The sequence below is a fragment of the Coregonus clupeaformis genome, unplaced genomic scaffold, assembly GCF_020615455.1.
Source record: "Coregonus clupeaformis isolate EN_2021a unplaced genomic scaffold, ASM2061545v1 scaf0663, whole genome shotgun sequence".
Lineage (NCBI taxonomy): Eukaryota > Metazoa > Chordata > Actinopteri > Salmoniformes > Salmonidae > Coregonus > Coregonus clupeaformis.
In genome coordinates, this window is record NW_025534118.1 from 183935 (window position 1) to 193325 (window position 9391).

The following is a 9391-nucleotide window of genomic DNA, read 5'->3' on the forward strand; positions in this document are numbered from 1 at the left end:
CCTAGATAGCTCTCACGTCACTGTGACCCCCTAGATAGCTCTCACAACACTGTGACCCCCTAGATAGCTCTCACACCACTGTGACCCCCTAGATAGCTCTCACGTCACTGTGACCTCCTAGATAGCTCTCACGCCACTGTGACCCCCTAGATAGCTCTCACGTCACTATGACCCCCTAGATTGCTCTCACGCCACTGTGACCCCCTAGATTGCTCTCACGCCACTTTGACCCCCTAGATAGCTCTCACGTCACTGTGACCCCCTAGATAGCTCTCACGCCACTGTGACCCCCTAGAAAGCTTCGTCAGCATAGCAGAGGCTTCACACTTTTATGAGACAGCTATAAATAGAATCCACAGACTGTTTGGCCTTTAGGTTGGAATAAAGGCCAATCAGTTAGTCAAAACAGACTAGATACATGGTGTCAGATCCATGGTGTCAGATCCATGGTGTCAGATACGTGGTGTCAGATACGTGGTGTCAGATACATGGTGTCAGATACATGGTGCCAGATACATGGTGTCAAATACATGGTGTCAGATACGTGGTGTCAGATACATGGTGTCAGATACATGGTGTCAGATACATGGTGCCAGATACATGGTGTCAGATACGTGGTGTCAGATACATGGTGTCAGATACATGGTGTTAGATACATGGTGTCAGATACGTGGTGTCAGATATATGGTGTCAGATACATGGTGTCAGATACATGGTGTTGGAGCGGTGAGCAGTTACCCAGTCTGCAAGATTACATTAAGTTGCAGGTTTTGTGACATCTGTGCTTCTTAAGCAAATAGCCACCCTCCATGCTGACTACATTGCAGACGCATGCCAGATCTCAGAACGCCTGGATTGATGTTTAGGATAGTTCACCCAAATGACATATTGGTTTCCTTACCTGTAAGCAGTCTATGGACAAGGTATGACAGCAATCCATGCTTGGGTTTAGTTACCCTGGCACTGTTTCCAAGTGCTACCGTTTTAGCATTTGTGTCACAATTCCCGTTCAAGTCATGGGACCGATATTAGCATTTTTCGGGCATCATGTCCAAATAATTCGAAAGTATCAAAAATGTATTGTGAAGCTGAACAAAGTCACTTATAGATGATTTGAACATGATGCGTGAAAAAGTGTCTCAGGGAAACTCCTGTCTGTGGTGATAAACTACTTTGCGATCACAGACTGGGTCATTTAAAGCACCCTTAAAATGTACTGGATCAAGAGTTACTATCCGATCCTCCCAAGGCCCTGCCAAAATACGTCAAATATCTACAATGAGTTTTATAATGACAGTTTAACTGCTTAATAACATCAGGCCGTTATTAACAGTATATCAGGGGCCTTCAACTCCTGTTCTGGACAGCCCATCCACATGGTGTGCAGGCTTTTATTCCAGCCCAGCACTAACACAGCGGGTTCAGCTACTCTTCCTGGGGTCCTGCAACATTAAGGCAGTTATATACAATTTAACATATTACATGACATTATATTTCATAACACTTTACCCAATACATTTAGTGTGTTCCCTCAGGCCACTACTCCACTATCACATATTTACAATACAACATCCATGTGTACGTGTGTGTAGAGTGAGTGTTTATATGTATGTGTGTATGTGCCTGTGTGTGTGTCTCTTCACAATCCCTGCTGTTCCACAAAGTGTATTTTTACCTGTTTTTTAAATCTGATTCTACTGCTTGCATCAGTTACCTGATGTGGAATAGAGTTCCATGAAGTCATGGCTCTATGTAGGACTGTGCGCCTCCCATAGTCCGTTCTGGACTTGGGGACTTTGAAGAGACCTCTGGTGGCATGTCTTGTGGGGTATGCATGGGTGTCCGTACATTCAGCTCGTCGACACCTCTCACAAAAACAGGCAGTGATGAAGTCAATCTCATTCCACTCTGAGCCAGGAGAGACTGACATGCACGTCATCAATGTCAGCTCTCCATGTACTTTTAAGGGCCAGCCGTGCTGCCCTGTTCTGAGCCAACTGCATTTTTCCCAAGTCCCTCTTTGTGGCACCTGACCACACTACTGAACAGTAGTCTAGGTGCGACAAAACTAGGGCCTGTAGGACCTGCCTTGTTGATAGTGTTGTTAAGAAGGCAGAGCAGTGCTTAATTATGGACATAGTTCTCCCCATCTTAGCTACTGTTGTATCAATATGCTTTGACCATGACAGTCTATAATCCAGGGTTACTCCAAGCAGTTTAGTCACCTCAACTTGCTCAATTTCCACATTATTCATTACGAGATGTAGTTGAGGTTTAGGGTTTAGTGAATGATTTGACCGTATACTGTGGACCACAGAGAGATTCGATACAGGCCAGCACATTATTTTGACCTTATAAGTCGACCATGAGGTCCTCACATTGCTGACACCGTAATAGATTTATAGCGAGATATTTGACCTGGAAAATAAAATCTGAATTAGCCAAGCTTGGTTGTTATGTGGATCCTTGCCAAAGCATGCCCCCGCCTCTCCATAGCATGTGACATTTCACATCCAGATTTAGATTTTGACTGGCTGTGACATGTTAATGGTTTGAATCATGTAGAAAAATGCTGACGTGAGCCAAGGCGCTGGGGTGTCTCAGCCAAACTCCTGTCTGTGGTGATAAAACTACTTTGCGAGCACAGACTGTCGTTTAAAGCACCCTTGAAATGTATTGGATCAAGAGTTACTATCCGATCCTCCCAAGGCCCTGCTAACATACATCAAATATGTACAATGAGTTTTATAATGATAGTTTACTCAACTGCTTAATGACATCTGGCAGTTAATAACAGTATATCAGGGGCCTGCAACTCCTGTTCTGGACAGCCCATCCACATGGTGTGCAGGCTTTTATTCCACCCCAGCACTAACACAGCAGGTTCAGCGAAATCAAGTAATCATAATCTTCAATTTAGCCCTTAATTACTTGAAATCAGGTTCTGTATGTTAGGCTGCGTTTAGACAGGCAGCCCAATTCTGATCTTTTTTTCAATAAATGGTCTTTTGACCAATCAGATCAGCTTTCTAAAAGATCTGATGTGACTCATTCAAATATTTTGGGGTGGGGTTTGCACACAATTGTTTTTGTGCATCCGTCAGTGAGTGTCATTCCTGTTCATTACATTTACATTACATTTGAGTCATTTAGCAGATATCTTATCCAGAGCGACTTACAGTTAGTGAGTGCATACATTTTTCATACTGGCCCCCCGTGGAAATCGAACCCACAACCCTGGCGTTGCAAGCGCCACGCTGTACCAACTGAGCTACACGAGACCACATCTAATCTCTTGTGTTATGCCACTACATGTTATATACGATTATAGCCAGTGACGGTGTCTTGTGAAAGACTCACGCATGGCCTTGTATCAATAGAGAACGGTTGACTAAGTCAGTGGTTCTCAATTCTCTCCCCCCTATGGCACTTTATTTTTGTATTTCTGACACACCTGTTTCTAAACATGACCATATTGGGCTTGTAAATGATCTGTTGCTTTGGCACGCTTCTTGTAACTCTGACGTCGACTGTATGGGATCAAATTGGAGTTTCAAGAAACAGCTCAGCAGATGTGGTTTGATACCATCTCTATGACGGAGGGTCATAAAGCAAATCCCAAACGACTTCAGGCTGCATGTATTTCTGAAACCTAGTTACACACGTTGGCCATGGCGAAGGTCACTGACAGAGGGTAAAACGGTTGTCTACGTCTTGCAACTGACATTTATGCAATTTAGTATGTTTGTCCAAAGAAAAGTTGGTGAAAAACACAACAGCTCCCCATTTGATCCAAGTGTTCATCCTTGTAAATGCATTAGATTAATATTACATTTAGCCCTCCAATGACTTCACACTGCATGCTGAAAAGTGAAGACCTCATAACCTATCAGCAGCGGTGTGTGGGTAAAATCACTGGGAAATGTGTTGTGATAATTGACCTACAGCACAGTCAAGCAAGTTAATGTTTTACGACATTTTCGGACTACTAAACAACTGTTGATTTAGAACCACAGAGATTGACACTTTTGTTTGGTGCGCCAGGACAATTCACAGTTGAGCTCACTCAGTTTATCTCAACACTGATTGGCTACTATTGTATAAAAAAAATATATCAAGGGAGGCCAAATGCTCGCTGGCTACCCTTTCATTCAATCCTACGGTCGACAACATGTCATACTCTTTTTGACCAGACAGCATCAGATAGATGGGCTACACTTACAGAGACAGAGGGGCGCTGTTTCGCTCGCTCGGATGCTTTCTCCGGTGAGATACATTCAGCGTCTTGTGAATTGAAGGACAATTATGAAACACAGATAGACGAAAGATAAATAATGTAAAAAAAAATTAGGACATTTTTTTTGGGGGGAAGCCTGGCTTCCCTTGGCTTCCATGAATACACGCCACTGGTGCCCATAGGGCTGGGGATCAGAAATGTCTGGAGCGAGAAAGGCAGGTTGAGGTTCACTTGAACCACGTGTAAAGGATGTCTGTTTGCTTAGCGAGTACCGACTGCCCTCCTGAAACATATTACCCAGTCATGCCACCCAAAAGCTATTCAGCAGCATAAGTGGAGACACTAAAAGATCCTCATCTGCTACATTCCCCCCAAACTCACACCACTGTGACCCCCTAGATTGCTCTCACACTACTGTGACCCCCTAGATAGCTCTCACACCACTGTGACCCCCTAGATAGCTCTCACACCACTGTGACCCCCTAGATTGCTCTCACACCACTGTGACCCCCTAGATTGCTCTCACACCACTGTGACCCCCTAGATAGCTCTCACGCCACTGTGACCCCCTAGATAGCTCTCACACCACTGTGACCCCCTAGATAGCTCTCACACCACTGTGACCCCCTAGATTGCTCTCACACCACTGTGACCCCCTAGATTGCTCTCACACCACTGTGACCCCCTAGATTGCTCTCACACTACTGTGACCCCCTAGATAGCTCTCACACCACTGTGACCCCCTAGATTGCTCTCACACCACTGTGGCCCCCTAGATAGCTCTCACACCACTGTGACCCCCTAGATTGCTCTCACACCACTGTGACCCCCTAGATTGCTCTCACACCACTGTGACCCCCTAGATAGCTCTCACGCACTGTGACCTCCTAGATAGCTCTCACGCCACTGTGACCCCCTAGATAGCTCTCACGCCACTGTGACCCCCTAGATAGCTCTCACGCCACTGTGACCCCCTAGATTGCTCTCACGCCACTGTGACCTCCTAGATAGCTCTCACACCACTGTGACCCCCTAGATTGCTCTCACACCACTGTGACCCCCTAGATTGCTCTCACGCCACTGTGACCCCCTAGAAAGCTTCGTCAGCATAGCAGAGGCTTCACACTTTTATGAGACGGCTATAAATAGAATCCACAGACTGTTTGGCCTTTAGGTTGGAATAAAGGCCAATCAGTTAGTCAAAACAGACTAGATACATGGTGTCAGATACATGGTGTCAGATACATGGTGTCAGATACATGGTGTCAGATACATGGTGTCAGATCCATGGTGTCAGATCCATGGTGTTGGAACAGTGAGCAGTTGGCTTCCATGAATACACGCCACTGGTGCCCATAGGGCTGGGGATCAGAAATGTCTGGAGCGAGAAAGGCAGGTTGAGGTTACCAGGGTTAATAGAGCAGAGGGTGTCGTTGATGTGGATTTTTACATTGATATGGATTTTTTAGATTGGTACAGCGCCGTTGCTAGGCAAGAACTTAATTAATTCCTTTCACTAGGTTTGTGTGTGTGTAAAATGGGCATCTGACCTATCATCGGATCAAATTCTACAGATGTCTTATCTTATCAGCCTCTTGCAAACTGAAGGGAAATTATGAAACAGAGAGACGAAATATAAGTTATGTTATATGTTAATTTTTTATTTTTTATTGGTCCATTTTTTTGGGAAGCCTGGCTTCCCTTGGCATCCATGAATACACACCACTGTAACCTATGCTGTGGAATACAGATAGATATAATACAGGCCAGCACATTATTTTGACCTTATTCGTTGACCATGAGGTCCTCACATTACTGACACCAAAATAGATTTACAGCGAGATATGAAACCTGGAAAATAAAATCTGAATTAGCCAAGCTAGGTTGTTATGTGGATCCATGCCAGAGCATGTGACATTTCACATCCAGATTTAGATTTTTACTGGCTGTGACATTTGAATGGATTGAATCATGTAAAGAAAATGCTGACGTGAGCCAAAGCGCTGGGGTGTCTCAGGCAAACTCCTGTCTGTGGTGATAAAACTACTTTGCGAGCACAGACTGAGTCATTTAAAGCACCCTTCAAATGTATTGGATCAAGAGGTGCTATCCTCCCAAGGCAAAGCCACAATATGTACAATAACAGTTTTATAATGACAGTTTACTCTACTGCATAATGACATCTGACAGTTAATAACAGTATATCAGGGGCCTGCAACTCCTGTTCTGGACAGCCCATCTACATGGTTTGCAGGCTTTTATTCCACCCCAGCACTAACACAGTGGGTTCAGCTAAATCAAATAATTGTAATCTAAAATGTAGCCCTTAATTACTTAAAATCAGGTTCAGTATGTTAGGCTGCGTTTAGACAGGCAGCCCAATTCTGATCCCTTTTTCAATAATTGGTCTTTTGACCAATCAGATCAGCTTTTAAAAAGATCTAATGTGAAAATATCTGATGTGATTGGTCAAAATACCAGTGAGGGAGTTCTATTAATGTCCAGTGCATGCCCCAGGTGAAGCGGCTTAGTTTTGATTGCATTAGTTTAGGAACCAGGCTTCCTCCCGGGTGTGAGCCAGGTTCCCCTGTTTTGGCCGACCGCAAAGTCGTCTCAAAACAAAAGTGAATTAATTAAGCACGTGGAGTGATGAGGACGATTCTGTGTTTTCACATACAAAAGTGATTACTTTTGATAAAAAGGCTTTATCTGCCTTCCCAATGAAAACTAGTTTGAAAATTCTAACATATATTTGATGGAAAAGAGATGTTGTATGTTTCTGAATGATGAATCACGTTGCCTTGTTGACAACATGACAGAGTGGCGCAGATTACCGTTAGATTTGAGAAGAGCGCCCCTCCTTCGACGCTTTTGCCCGTTCGCGTCACATCAGACTGTCGCTAAAATGAAACTTGCAATAAAACAATAAAAACAAACATGTCTTTGTCTTGCTTACCTCTAACTCCCAACTGGCACTATTCAACAAACATTTAAACACCTGAGGTGCATTCAGTTCGCTTCAATGTTTGCTACGTTGTGGAAGGGTTTGTACTGAACGACACGTAGAGAAAATGTGGCTGTTTTAAAGCAGGTTTAGGCAATTCTACACATTTTGGGGCAGAGATCGTTTTTTTGTTGTTGCACTTTTAAGCCTATTTCCTTCAATTCTACCCATTTTGCCTTGGAGTGGAGAGAAATGTTGGCAGTTTTTAAAGCTAATTTCTTGCAATTCTTCACGTTGCCATGACTTATGCCATGTTAATGATATCTGAGTGAGAGTGAATAACAAAATCAATGGGGGCCCCCCTGGAGTTCAGGGGTCCTCGGTATGTGCCCTACATGCCCGGTCGTATTCGCCCATGATTACTACAAGTTTCGATAGCTGGCTAGACTACCTTACCAATCTAAACATTGTTAGATGACATGGCTAATTGAGTGACTGTCAGTGACTGTAAAAAACAAGAGAAAATCTGCTGATGCACAACTAAATTTCGAACTTGCACCTTATTCCACTGTTCTAACTCTTAACAGTAAGTTGAGAATCCCGACTGAATCCCCATAGCGACCGCTGGGGCCCCGTAACGACCGCTTATGTCACTTATGCTTGGAGCCGGCCCTGCAGGAGTACATATTCCATTTTTTGCACATTAAAATAACTTAATGTCATAAACATTTAGTCTGCATGGTGTTAATGTTCTCTCCACCCACAAACACGGCAAGTAAATATCTCATCTAATAACAGTGGCATCGGTGCCAGAATTAGGCTGTGTTGGCAGATATACCAAACAATAAACATTGGCTGCAGTGAAGATGAGAGCACAGTCCAAGAAATGAAAAGGCCTTGATGGGGTCCTTCCAGATGGTCAGCCCCCTGCTCAACTAGTGTATCCAGTAGCTCCCCCCTTTGGGGCTTCTTGTACTGATGTGCTGGGTGGACACTGAACCCAAACAAACTGAGTGTATTCAGGGAGGTGAAATGTTCTGAACATTGCTGATAGAAAGGTATTGAATAGAGCTGACATGATACCCTATTCTACCTGACAGACAGTCATATCTGTTCTTCACAATATATTTTTGTCTGAATGTTCTGTAAGGTTTCACCCTATTGAACATTAATTTAGATGCACCATATTTGACACAAAGAACATTTAAACGTCTATTTGAATGCAGATGTTTGAAAACAGAAGGGATGTGTTTGACATTGAAGAATGTGAAATGCCTGACTTGAAAGAAGAACTTGCTCAATTACATGTATTAAAAATAATGTGTTTCTGCAAGTTCCTAGAGCTGTCTTTTATAAAAGTTATCAAAATTGTAACGTAAAGGATTAATTCAAATATAATGTAAATCTAAAGGAATCTGTTACTTTATTGTAACTTTTCCCTATTCATGTTACATCACTTTTATTGAAGCCAGCTCAGCTGCTAAGCGGTTAACTTCAGAGTGTAATAAAAGTTTGAGGCAGTTATATCGCTGTCAGCAATATGAGTGGATAAGATGATTGAAATACTGGTATGGTGTTATGTAAGTCATAAGAATCCTACTGGACCATTTTAGCCAACTGAAATATGAGACATATAGAAGCTCCTTCAGCATCTTCAATAGATCATACTGTAGATAAAAACTACACATAACATTTAAAAGTTTTATAAGCTGTAATTGAAATTATAAATGTTTCTGTTCTAGCTTTTAAATATTAATTTAATACGGTTCCACCAGGGTGATAAATCAAACTCAGCAAGGCACGAGGTAACGGCCAACTCCGTAACAAGCATGAGGTGAGGAGACAGTTCAGATGTGTTTACAAGCTAAATAATATTAATAATAGGTGAACATATATAAAAAGTTGTTGATGAGGATTAATGCCAATAAAGTTGAACTAAATAAGGCTAGATTAGGTTTCATGAAAACTATTTTAGTGGTAGTGGGGCAACATGGACTCACTCCATTACAGTATTTGAGGGTCAGTGGTAGTAACATTGGAATACATTTGATAAATCAAACTTCTGATATTGTTATAACTATTAGTAATGAAATATCTCTTATGTAAATTCAGTAAAATTCAATTAAGGGACAAATATTACATTAAAAAGTCATGTAATGGGAGTGTGGTGGTCCTGGAAGTGGGAGGTGCTAGTTAGGGACAGACACACA